General features: G+C 39.5%; 1 long non-coding RNA gene across 1 annotated transcript in view; it reads right to left on the bottom strand.

Moving 5' to 3' along the window:
- LOC130683190 (uncharacterized) overlaps positions 1–8,228 on the bottom strand; it is a 91,022-nt gene extending 82,794 nt beyond the window's left edge. The window contains exon 1 of the long non-coding RNA XR_008996806.1: positions 8,143–8,228. This is a non-coding gene — a long non-coding RNA (uncharacterized LOC130683190). The remainder of the gene's footprint in view (positions 1–8,142) is intronic.
- Positions 8,229–13,853: the final 5,625 nt, after the last annotated feature.

Raw genomic sequence — 13,853 nt, 5'->3', positions numbered from 1 at the left:
AGAAATAGAGCAGTTTGCTTCCTTAAGCAAAAGGTTTCCTTTGTTCTCTCAAATACAGTTGTGGATACTTTTCTCCAACATTTTGGGGTTTCTGGATAATTTCCTGACAGAGGTTCTCTGTGACCTGCTGTTAAGTATTATTTACTGATCTTTTTCCAAAGGATATATGGGCAGGGCTGACCTCTGTCCGGTGGTGAGGGGGAGCTGTGTTTTTGTATGGATGTGTATCTAGAGAATGTGTGGAGAACACCTTCAATTAAAGTTGTCTTTCAGATGTAGATAGTCACGATATCTCTGCTGTAGTTTGATAGTGTAGATGGAGTGGCCTTGACCTTACATTTGACCAAATACTTCCAGGAGTCTTAGAATGGTTTCTCACGGATGTTCATATGCCCACACCTTTGGTATTTGATGGGGGTGTCATTTGGCACGGTTGTGAGATTAAGGAGGTAAGCGTGTGTGTGTTTGCGTGCATATAGCATCTCTGTGGTCCTTTTTGTCATTTCATCTCTGTGGCTCTATTTACCTGCAGATGCTAACAGCTTCTGTGGGATTAGTGTTCAGATCACCATGATCTTGCTCTCACTTGTCCTGTTTACACACATGCCTTGTGTGCATGAGCGTATTCATACACTGAGTAGATAACTCTTAATTATGTCTAGACTTTCTTCCTCCATACTCAAGTCATAATTTAAAAAATGTATCTGTTTGATGATGTATTCCCTCTGGGATTTGCAAAGGGTAGAAAAATATTGTAGGGGTGTGGTTGAGAGCATTGATTTTTGGTAGAAGTGCTCTGGGATTGAGTCTCTATTCTAATACATGTAACTCTACTACCTTGACAAAACTGTTTAAATTCTCTAAACCACTGTTTTTTGTTTTTGTTTTTGTTTCTCCTGCAAGTTCAGAAATGTTTTAAAAAAATCATGTCTACTACTCAGTGTTGTTGTAGAGAATAAATTAGAAGAGTCATGTAATGCACTTACTTAGTGCAGTGCCATCCATATAGTAAGTGTCCCATAAATTGTGGAATAGTTATTGCTGCTATTATTGAAGGAGAATAAGCTACCCCATATAACTGCCTAACATAATCAGATCTATATCTGGGTGTGATAAGCTAGGTCAGTTGCCTCTATCTCATCAAAGCATCAAGGCTTATAGGATCTATTGTTCTCCCTGACTTCTGTACCCACCTCTGACTTCACAGGTCCAACTCAATTCATTTTTTCGGCTCTCTTCATGGCCTCTTTATAGGTGCATTTGATTATAGGGAAATGCTTAACTCTTCTTTGACTTTATCCATATGTGAAAAAAATTTTAACCTTCAAAATTGCCCTTGTTTCATTTGACAAATGTCTCCTTTTGAAAAGTGTAGGAGCAGGAAGGAAGGCTGGGCAAAAAGGTGCAGAAGTAAAGAGGCTGGCACCAAAGTTTATTCAGGGTGTCTTATCTTTTAATGCACAGTGTATTGCCTACAGCTGGTGCCTGGGTGCTTAATAAGTGTTAGTTGCCCTGTGGAATGAATACACCTCCAGACTTGCCAGGTAATCTCACAAGGGGCAGAGATCATTGCCCTCTGAAGTGGCTTGTGACGCTTCCAGCAAAGACAGGCATATACCCACATACTCAGCGTGGCATTGTGATAGCTGAGAGTAGGGCCATTATCATTTTTCTCTGCTCTATAACATCACACCATATGAAGGTCATTCCTGTGAAAAGTCCTAACCCCCTGGTTTGGTGTTAACATAAGAAGGAGAATGGGAGTTGTTTTGTCCAGCTTCCTTTTGAAAGTAAGAAAGGTTAACCTGTGATGAGAAACTTTAGTGGTTCTCTGTGTCCGCTGACAATATTGCCAGCAGTTTGGATGCATGTGCATTATTCCAGGGAAAGGAATCATAGCTTTCTCAATCTCAGAGGGCCTAGCTACCTTTAAAATGTCACCTTTGACATTTACAAGCCTTTTACTTGAAGTCATGTACAAATTACAAGTCCCTAATTCCAGTGCCATATAAAAGACACCTGTCATTGAGAGTATCTCAACTGCTCAGGTTTAAATTTCAGATGTGGGTATCTACTGAATTATTCTATCAATGTATGTATTTCTTGAAGTATGGTCTGTAGGCAAATATTGAGTCCCAGGACTCATTGGGAGGGTTTTGTGTGAATTAGATAGAAGATGGGGTGGCATTTTGGCTAATGTCTCTAGGAGAAAGGAACCAAATTTTGGTGAAAAAAATGCTAGAACTAGAACAAACTGAATGTGGCTTATGGAATGATGAGACCAATAGCTGGTGTCAACTTGAGAAGCACGTTTGTAGGCCACTCACTCTGTGAAGTCCCTTCTGGAGGCATAGTCAGGAACTCTTACTTTAAAAATGTGATATACACTGTTAAGAAACTTCAGGAAATTAAAAGTTATTAGAGGTGGAGGGGTGCTTATGATAATTGCACCTCAGCAAATGATGATAGGAATAGCTTTTATGTTTCTCAGCTTTCATGCTAGGGCCTCTGGCCATCATTCTGACACTGACAGATGAGAGATGAGAGAACCTGTATTTCACACAAACAATTTTCACAGATTAGCCCAAGTCTGTGCCAGGCTTTTAACAAATATTAGTGTATGTTTTGCAAATAAGCTGCATGAGCACCTGTAAAAACTATTTGTCCCTAAGTGGGAAAAAATATGGCAACTGTGGTTCAGTGGGAGGTGTATAATTTTTGGAATAAGAAAGAGGTAATGTTAAATACCAACTTCACTGCTTAGCAGCTCGGTGGAGCTGAGTAAGAGGAATTCAGGCCAAACCTCAATCATTACACCTGTAAATCGGGGATATTAGTACTCAATTTAGGAGTTGTTGTAAGGCTTGGTTCTTAATGTCTAGCTTCATGGATAGTAGGTGACTAATAAATGGTGACCATTAGTATTGGTACCATGAAAAAGGATGTAATTCATTTGCATGCCATTAGGCAATAAAGAGGTTCATATAAATGAATTTCAAGGACTAGAAGCTTTCCTCCTGAAATATTCAACTTTCAGCTACTTTTTAAAATATATATCATAAAACTTTCCCTTTCTTGAGCATACAGGAAGGACATATTTTATCTTATGATTCAGTGTCATTTTTGAGAACATCCATGATGAATTATTATATTCTGCAATAGGAATATTTGCTCCCAGATCATTCAGGTTCCCAAAAAGTGAGATAAACAAGAAAAACATAGAGATGGGTGAGTGCCAATAAGACAATCCTTTTTTTTGTGGAGGCAGAACCACTGAGTTGAATAAACACAGAGAATCCTGGGTTCAAGTTCTACCTTCAGCATTTACTGACTTTACCTTAGTTTCTTGCTCTATTTTATATATCTCATAGGATCAGTTTAACCAGTAGTTGAAAATCCACTTAGATAACTGAAAAATGGCCTATACAAATGCAGGGGAATATGGTAATTGAGTTTTCAGAAAATTCAGAATATAGGACAAGAAGCAAGCATAAATCAAACACAATCCCTCTCCCTACTGTATTCATATATACCACTTCTAGGCCAGCTATTTTTTTAAATTGTTGTATAATTGGCACATGACATTAAGTTAGTTTCAGGTGTATAACATAATGAATCTATATTTGTATACATTGCAAAATGATCACTATAATAAATCTAGTCAACATCCATCATGATACATAGTTATAGAGTTATTTTTCTTGTGAGGAGAATCTTGAAGATGTAGCAACTTTCTAATATGCAATGTAATATTATTAACTATGGTAGCCATGCTCTATTACATCCACACGATTCATTTTATAACAGACCAGCTAGTTCTGAGAGGATTTCAGCTTGGTTTCGAAATGATTATTCTCATAGAAAAGAATCATGTGACTTCTTTCTTTAAAAAGGAAAAGGCACACTGTACACAATTAGACACTGGGTAACCCAAATAGATTACTCCTTTTGACGGGATTGTCTTGGGTAATTGGAGGTTCCCTGCCCAACCCCTTCATAATCCATTGCACACTGTGATCCCCCAGGAAGAGGTAGGGGAAGCCTACTAGGTTACATCTCAGTGTGGTCTGATACAGCAGTGTTCCAGCTCTATCCCTCAGCATTGGAGGGTTCCACAGGGATGATTCAGGGCATGTGGTTAGTATGAAAGTTCCCAAGGTGTCCAAGAAGGCAGAACTACCAGAGCCCTAAGAGTATCTCCACTAGTGTCTGTCCAAATATCAGGATTTTATATGAGATTTCATTTGTAAAGAATGGGTTCTTGGCTTAAGACCATCTATGACATTAAGTAGAAAGTGCTTTACCCATTAAGCTGTTTCTCTGGAGAAGCTGAGAAAATTACCACGATAAAATGTGAACCCAGTAAGTACATTCACCATCCGTCCTCCTCTCTCATTTCTGCTCAACTGAGTCCAAATACCAACACCTGAAAAAGCTGCTCTGATCATTTCTATATTCAAAGGCCTTTCCTCTTTTTCTAATCACCAATTTACATCCCTGCATTGGTCAAGATAGGCTGATGGCTGTAGCAAACAGTTCCAAAGCTCCGTGGCTTATCACATTATCAAGACCATTTCTCCTCTAGACAAAGCCCAGGACCAAACCTTTTGTCAGGTGGTGCTCTCTGTTGGTTGTGCTCCTCAATGAGGAGGTTGGAGCCTCCCACCATGGCATCCCCTAGGCCACCTTAGAGGTCTCAGATAGATTTTCTGCCATCCATAGAACAAAAAGTGACAGTGTGAGGATGTCATTGGGCATGTGAAGAGCTAGACGTGGAATTGGCATACATAACCTCCTCCCACATTCTGTTGGCCATAACCAGCCACATTGTGTCATGTAGAAACAAAAAGAGCCAATGGAGAATTGGAAATAGGAAATAGATAATTCCTTGGTGGTTAAAGGGAAAATGGAATCATTTTTGAACATAGAGTATTATCTTTTCTGTACCATTATATTAGCTCACCACTGTCAACAATCTGAACTGCCTGGGGGTAAAAGATACCTAGGCATGCATCTTAAATCCTCAACTAGATGCAAGCTCCTAAGGATAGAGGTTATGCTTTATATGCTACTTCCTGTAATTCTTGAATTGCCCAAGTTTATTAGTTTAAATCATTGTAAAAACAGACTCAGTGACAATTTCATACCTTCAGAAATATAGACCACCCCCCTCCTTCTTTGCCTCAATATAGTTATTGGGAAGTGTTACAGCCCCACAGCAGTGTCCCTCAATAGGCTTTTATTCAGGGCCCTAGGCCAACAGCAACCCTGTCATCCCCAGGCCGGCTTTGTGCATTGTGATGCCAAGTAGCAGAAAGATGAACCTGGTGGAATGTGCATGCACATTTTATGGATCAAGCTGGGAAGAAGCACATATTTCTATTCATATGGCACTGGGAAGAACTCATTGGCATGGCCTCACTTCCCTGCAAGGGTTATTGCGAAATTTAGTTTCTAGCTGGGTAGCTGCAAACCAACTCAATTACAATGGAAGAAGGGGATAATGCATATTGGTGATAAACTCTGTCTTCCCCACACAGGGAGAGGGAACTTTTGCTCATGCTAACAATTCTTCAAATTAGGCTTTGTCATTCCCTATTTCTGAAGTTAGACACTGATACTTAAAGGTGAAGTAAGGTGCCCAGTGGGATACATCTGTTGGATCTTACCATTGGGATTTGCACCTAGTTCTTGCTGGCTCCCAAACCCACTTTTCTTCTTCTATACTTGCTGTCTCTTGCTCATGGTAAGTACATGGTAAGGATCTCAGTAAGTACAGCAGGATGATGCCTTATACCTGTGCCACTTTATTCTTCTTGAATCCTCCTTCTGCTTCCCCTGCCTTTTCAAAGGTAGTGATGTGTGAAGAGTGACTTCTGTTGGACACTCAACACAATGCTGTTAAGTGCTTTTAACATACTACATTCTGTTAAGGGGAAAACACACGAGTCAGAAATTCAAATCAGACTCTTCCTTGTCTATTGACATATTCTATTTTTTTGGTAACTGTTTCTTCTCATTATGTTTGGCTGGAATGCTGAAAAAGTGTCTACTAATGTTCCATCTCTGTGGAGAAACTGATGATAATTTGATGGGAAGGACAGAAAACTCACTTTTCTTCCACCTTGAGGAGTGTGAAACTAGCAGTGAGACCTCAGGGAATGCTAAGGAGGGAACCGAGGTGACAAAGTGAGCCCTTGGCTCTGCTGATGCCGTATGGTGATGGTTCCCTCTGCTCTCGAAAGGGGTGTTTGCCTTTTCTGGGTTCCATTCTGCCACGAAGGGGCCATGGGAAATGCTGTGCTAAGTTATAACTATACCACTTAAGGAGTGGGGATTAATTAAGCAATGTTGTGAGTAGTTTACAAGCCCAGAGTTCTAGTCTCTCAAAGACTTAATGTTTTATAGCTGTACTAATAACAGAGTGAAGAGGGCAAGGGCAGCTCCCTCAACCTTATCTCTCCTTTCTCACTTTTTCTTTCTCTCCCCTCTTCTCTCCTCTCCTCTCTGTTTTGCATACACACATAATCTCCAGATCACTCTGTTTAAGAGTCTAAGTAGGCATAAAGATAGCCTTGATTTGGATATAATTCTGTCATTGACTAGTTCTATGCCTTTGACCAATCCACTCAACCTTTTGAAGCCCCATTGTCCGCATATGTAAAAATAGGGATGCCATTTGCACTTAATGCATAATTATTTTGATAATGAACTATATATATATATACATATATATAAATTTAATGCATTTGATACATTTTAACCATCTCATTTTAATCTTAAATTTGAAATGTCTAAAATCTTCTCTAATGTATACCTTTTCAGACTAGTGAAAGCTGAGTGGTTTTTTGTTTTGTTTTTGATTTCAAAGTCCACAGATAAGAGAAGAAAGAAGGAAGTACATGATTACAAGTTTTGCTTTCTTTTTTCTTTTTTCTTCTTTTAAAATTTTAACTTTAGGGTCACCATATTGCTTAATTCAATCCACATTTACCCACATTTCATCACAATTTAACTATAACAACTGTCCACCTATTATTCCTGTAGTGAGCCAGTTAGACGCGACTGCATACATAACTGTCTGGTAACGCCGTGGTTTAGCTAAACTCCACAATGTTGAAATAATGATTGCCAGTGTTTTGATTCTGGCTGGAAGATGAAGAGGAATCACAAGCATCCCATGGAGGGAGCTTGTTGGAACCTCGATACCCATTAATTGGGCAGAATGTAGGAGGAAATTGCCAAGCCCCCAAAATACTTTTGTTTTGACATTTCCCATATGCAAGTCCCTATGTCTGCTGGAAATAATAGAGATCTATTCTATTTGAGATCAGGTTTCCTCTGGTGCGATGTTGTACACTGTGGGAGAAGATTGGTAGGCTTTGCAGTTCAGAACACTGTCCTTTTTAGAGGCCTGAGAGTGTTGACAATGGGAAGTTTTTTAGGGTGACTAACGCTCTTTATGAATAAACTAGATCCTTAAGTTGTCCTCTGAAAGCCTATTTCAGGCTTAACCAAGACCTCTTCTTGGAAAATTAATGTAAGTTTTTCTTAAGGTCCAGAAAAAAACTCATTCTTAAAGTTGGATCAAAAATCCAGATTCACCTAAAATATATCAGGAAACTCTGTCTGCTGAGTCCTTTGCTAGGAGCTTCCACAACCCTCATGTCAGTGAGTTATCGCTGCTGATCCCCTCTACTCCCATGGTTGTACTGAGGTGTCATTTACTTTTCAAATTAAGACATACCACCCTTCTCCTTTAGCTGTCACTCTTGGTGCACCTATGTGAAAAATCACAAAGTGTTTCTGCTGATGCAGACCTCACCAGAGAAAGATCAACTCATTCAGTCTGAAAACCACTTCAGCCAGCAAAGGCACTTCAGTCAGGGATTGTCGTTCTGAGCTTTCTTAGGTAAGACTTTCCCGGGAGGTCGTACTCTGAGACTAGAGGCATTTGTGACACAGGGTGGGAATTAACAATGAAGACTATACCCTTGGCTTATATTTCCTTTTTGCATAATTTGAAATATCCCTCTGGCTATGTAAAAGGGGAGAAGAAATGAAAGAAAGCCTGGGATCTAACCTCTGTTGTCATTTCAGGGGAGAGGAAAGCACGGGGAGTTTACAGCTCTCCCGGTTTACCTGAAACGCTGGAAGTCTGTCTGTCAACCGGAGGATCCTTTCTTGTCTTGTCTTGTTTTGGAGCTAGGATGAGAGCTGATAGTCTTCACCCTGTTTAATTTATGTAGCTTCAGAAAGAAGGGTTGTCAGGGCCCACATAATGAAAAAAGAAAAAAAGCACACGAGCCTGGGACATGTCTAAACCTTCTCCAGCAGCATTGTCACCTCGCTCGTCAGGTAGGAAGAAAAACAGATTAAAGCAAGTTCTTTGTTTCCAAATTCCAGGCTTGCAAAGGATGTATTGATACTCATTTCAAAATATGGTTACATCTTGAAAGCATTTTTGTTAGAAAGGCATATTATCTTTAACAATGAGGCAAGGGGAAAAAATAGTTGTGTTACAGTAGACTCTTAAAATACCTTAGCAGATCGAACTTTATATATATCTTTTTACATTAGCTTTCAGAAATCCTTGGCAGGAACAATAGGAACGGTTCAAAGTTCAATTCATAATCATAAGCAGACTTCTTTCCCTCTTCTCCCCCACGCCTCTGTACTGCTTCAGTTTTTGTGTGTGCTTGGAACGGGTGGAGAGAAGAGAAAGGGTCAAATTTGAACATCTTTTTCCCCTCTCCTCCTCAGGATAAGCTTTAATTTCATAATAGGATGGTTTTATTCAGAGTCAACTACTTTAGTTTGGGTTCAGAATGATAATGGTAGAAAATACAAAGTAATGTTTTAAAAGCTCAGTCTGTGAAAGAAAGGAATAATGCCACTTAGTAAAAGCATATGCTGCTAGTGGGACCTCACAACCACATTCAAATCGTGCTCTTGCCAAATCACGTTATGTTTCTAAAGCTTCTTATTTAAATTTCCCAAGCGGGGTTCATATGGCATGTTCTGTGTTTTCGCTGCACAGCATTGAAGGAGGTCCTCAGAAATCTTTCCCCTTAAGAACCAACTTTTTCTTTTCGAAATAAAAGTCCTAATTAAACCTCGTTTACATTTGTGGAATGCAGGACTCCATGCCACTGACAGCAACAGGAAAAGAAAAAAAAATCTGCTCTTGGCACTGTGGCAGTTCGGATAACGGCCCCGGGTGCTGGAGTGCAGCAGCCCCTAGGCTCAGAGGCCGGCCCACCCTCGCTGTGTGCTGGCCCAGATGAGATGGTCCCGGGCAGCGTTCACAGGGCCCTGAACCGCCCGCTGATCAAGTCCCCGTCTCAAGAATGACTGCGTTAAAGCCGCTCCAGGCCAGAGTAGTCTTTACTTCAAAAGATTAAAAATAAAAAGTCACTGACTTGGAGATTCTGTTACCTATTTTTTGGAACGCATTTCAGTGCTTTACAAAACCTGGAGTCCGGAATTCAGCCTGAAGTTGAATGTCGCCAGTGAATGTGTAGTGTTGCCTCTCACATTTGAAGACGGTTTCTCTGTAGCCTGCTTCTCTGTTTAGAAAACCTGATTTATTTTGCTTCTTTTTAGGGGCTCAGATTCGTCATTGTTTATGATCTTAATAGTTCTCTCCTGGCACCTCTGAGTTCTTTACAACTTAATTATCATATCTATCCCTACAATGAATACCATGGTTATCCTCCACCCCCCTACCTTCCAGGCTTGGTTGTTGGCTTATATGAAGCATCAGCTACTGTAAGTCGGAGATGAGTCACTTTCTAAAATACGGACAACCGGAGAGAAATACTCCCTGGTAAGGCCACATTCCCCAGTGGGTGCTGAACATGCAAGCTCTCCAGTTTTGACTGTCAGTTGCTATGTGGGTCTGCTCAGTCTAAATATCTATCTGTCTCCTGAACTAATGGGATCATGATTCAGCATTTTACTCAGAAAACAAAAGGATTTATTGAGAGTAACAGAATTATGGGGGCCACAAAATATGGTTTATGAAATATAATTCTACAAGTGCATTGTAAATTCTATATTGTGAGGTCCTGATATTCATTTCTAATGTCACCCTCCCCTGCCCCCTCCACCAGGTTCTCTCTTTTTTTCTCTCGCCACCCCATTCCCCTTTATCACCCCTGAACTAGAAATTTTTTTGAAAACTCATATACAAGGTAAAAGGATAGCTTTATTCTTTCTTATCCAGATCTTTCTTCTTCATTCAGTGTCTGCTGCCATTCTAAGTGCTTTACCTGGCTTATGCTCTCTGTTCTTGTCCATTGAGCTTTCATATCCTGTTCAAATTTCACTTAAAACAGACACTTTTTTTTTTCCTGACAAACAGCATAATGTTGTGGTTCTGAGCACAGCCTGTCTAGGTCCAAATCTTGGCTCTGTGGTTTGGGGCAATTTATTAAGTTTTCTGCAAAATGAAGATAGAAAGCATCTTTATATGTAGTGTTGTTAAGAGGATAAAATGGGTTAGTACATTTCAAGCACTTAGAATGGGGTGTGGCCATAGAAGTCTTTCTACATTGATACTGGCTATTATTATTCAATTATATCACTCTGCAAAATGTCTGGATTCTTTTTCTCTCTGCACAGCCTGAAGTTATTTGTCTCCCTCTAATGCAAGTGCTCTGTGTTCTCTTTTTTTGTTTTGGCCAAAGATGGATCCTGCTCCATGTTTTAGCAATGAAAGGAGATGTATAGTTTGTTACTTTTGTCGGGAAGAGCAATGTTCTGATTTGAATTCAAGGCGAACCCCTTCTCCTTAATGAGAAAAGACACCAAGGCTCTATTTCTTCCTGTGAATTCCTAGTAAACATTTTCCTAGCAATTGTAACCATATTCCTTTTCTCTGAGGTGGATTTACTTGAATAAGATAATTCGTATATGTGCAAATATATTTATTTCAAAAATTCAGTTCCTGAGCCTTTGCCTTATGTACATTCTTCTAGTCATTTTGAGTCTCAAATAGGATTTCTGTATCACTTGTATCACAGGAAATCAGAGGAGAATGTTCTAACATTCAAGTTATTTTCTTAAGTGGAAAAGTATCAGACTGAGAACCAGTCCCTAAAGAACTCTACATGATACTGATGCGGCCTTTATGAATAATATACATTCTAAGTTGTGTAATATGCAGCTGTAATCAGTAATCAGTATAGAATCTACTCAATCTTTGATTTTGCTATGTCTGCAAGTCTTGTCAGAACATAACGAAAGGGAAACAGATTTGGCTGAAGGAAATAGATTAGAGAAAATGGATTCATTTGCCTCACAAAATACCTTATCTAGTATCCTGTGATCCTCTAGGTGTTTACAAATTCATTTTTCTATGTTATATTTTAATAGGAAAACTTTACATGCTGAAGGCTGAGATAGAAGGCTCAGGAATCAGATTGCTTAGGTATGCATGCTGCCTCTTCTACTTATCTGCATATTGGGTGTTTGTGCAGATTATTTAATCTCTCTAATCCTCAGTTTCCTCCTCTGTGAAATGGGGATGATCATAGTACCCACTCCATATAGTTGTTGTGAGGATTAAATGAAATAATGTCATTGTGTTTGCTATATAGATGCATTGAAGAGGTAATAGTGGTTATTAAATGTGACCAACATTGTTAATCATCTTCAACATTTTCTTTGTCCCAGTCTGAAAACATATAAAAATATAGCTTTCTTTTGGTCCTCATGCTTGTTTCTTATTACCAGCTATCAGAATGTAAACAGGATTCTGACAGGTTGCCTTTTCAGTGCCACCATTTGAGAATTTTTCTTTAAATCTGCCTTTCAGTCTCCTCCTGTATGCATTCCTAAAGAATTCTGAATGCTCCTTGAGTGCAATATGCATACCAGGCACAGGCAATACTTTTCTCCTCGTCTCATCCTCCCAGTATGTAGAGTTTAAGACATTATAAGAAATAATTTAGCAAGACAGTAGTTCAATAACAGAACATACTAGGGATATTAGGAGGGTGCACATATAACTATCATCCAAACAGGGACACTCGACAGGGTGAACCCAGCACTATTCATAAAGATGTTGGGACAACAGGTGTGTGCTAGGGCTGACCATTTGGGCAAACCAGGGCAAATGGTCACCTATGAATTTTTCTCTCATCTAGTTTTGAATAACAAATCACCTTAAAATCAAGTGCCAGAAATTAGCAACTATTTTATTGTACTTAGAATTTTGTGGGACAGTAATTCAAGAGTAGCATAGTTGGTCAGCTAGTCACTGCTCCATGATGATTAAAGCCTCTGCTGGGTGGCTGGAATGGCTGGAGATGCTGCGGTAACTCAGCTGGGACCATGTGTCAGGGGCCTTGGTTCTGGCTGTCCACTCGCATTTGCTGTTGCTGGAATGGAGTAACTATGAAGAATCAAGCAAGAAGAGAGCTGAAGACTATTAAAAAGGTGCAGGGATCCTGGCAAAAGGAAGACCAGGCTTGTGTTAGGAAATACCTAACACAGTGTCTCCAAAAGTGTAATATGCATCATCAGTGGTTTTAAAAGGACTTGATGTTAATATTAGTGAATTGTATGTTTGAAAAAATCACTTTCAATCCTTTTGATGATTCATGAAAAAGGGGAAAATCTGCTTGCTACTGGTATGTGCTCAACATCACGTAACCTTCGATGACTTCTCTCTAGCAAATGGAGCAGACCTCAAACAAAACCTTCAATGGGCAGCAGTTTAGCAAAAACTAAATAGCATGGTTTTGTTTTCATTGTAACTTGACTATTACCTTCTAATTATTACAAGTAATACTTTTTAAAAAATGTATGTCTTTCCTTTGAAACAAATATATGGAGTGGGGATGGTTGTACAACATAGTGAATATACTGAAAACCAGTAAAGTGTTTAGTAATGGGGGGGATGCTGTGGGATGTTTTGATGGGGGCCAAAGTCAGATGGACTTGGGAGGGAATGTGCTGGAGCTTCTCAGCCCTTTGTACACAGAGATTCACGAAAAGCCAGAGAACAGAGTCAGCCAACCCTGAGAGGGTACTTGCAGAACTAGGCCTGAAGTGGAGTTATGGATGTGCCCTAGAGCAGGTCACAAGCCCCAGCCTCACCCCTATGCTAACAAGGTCAAGGATGAGTGAGAAGAGTCTAAGAGTCGACATTGTTTTCCTTTCTTTATCTTCCCCAAACTACTAACTTTGGCTGCCGTGGGTAAATCAACATGTTTCCATGGGATAGAAAAAGAAGGTTTAAACTGGATAATAACTACTAACTGAAAATGGAAAAGTACAAATTTAATAACTGAAAGTGCCTGAGAGATTTTTGAAATCTGCCCAAGATGTGATTCAGTAATCTTGTTCACAGGATCAGGAGATGTGACATAACACAGGGGGCGGTGATTTGTGAAAAATAAAACTGTAGCATGATTTTTTCCTTCCAAGCTAAGGCAATTTAATAAATCACTTAGCTATCACCTTAAAAAAAAAACACCAGCAAATATTTATCAGTAAAAAATAGGGTAGGACAAAAATACTATGCCTGTAATAGAATATGGCAAAATCATAATGGTGGTGCAGGGATAATTAAAATTTGGGAAATACTTAAAATGCAAACAATGAGGTAATTTTTAATCATGATGCCTGACATGGTTACCACTTGAGTAATTTTTCTCTACTAAAACTTTCAAAGTTCTATTGAAAGCTAAAGAAATCATCTAGGAGTGAGGGAGAAGAGTTTACCTTTAGCTCATTGCTAGTTATTATCACTAATGGATTCAATTATCAGATTATTGGGGAACTGGTTGTTGTAGAGTTGAACAGTGAACTTAGGGCATCTCTGGAGCCAGAGGCCCTGCCTG

Source organism: Manis pentadactyla, chromosome 3 (assembly GCF_030020395.1).
Source record: "Manis pentadactyla isolate mManPen7 chromosome 3, mManPen7.hap1, whole genome shotgun sequence".
NCBI lineage: Eukaryota > Metazoa > Chordata > Mammalia > Pholidota > Manidae > Manis > Manis pentadactyla.
The sequence above is the reverse complement of the archived record's forward strand: the minus strand, read 5'-3'. Positions and strand labels throughout refer to the sequence as shown.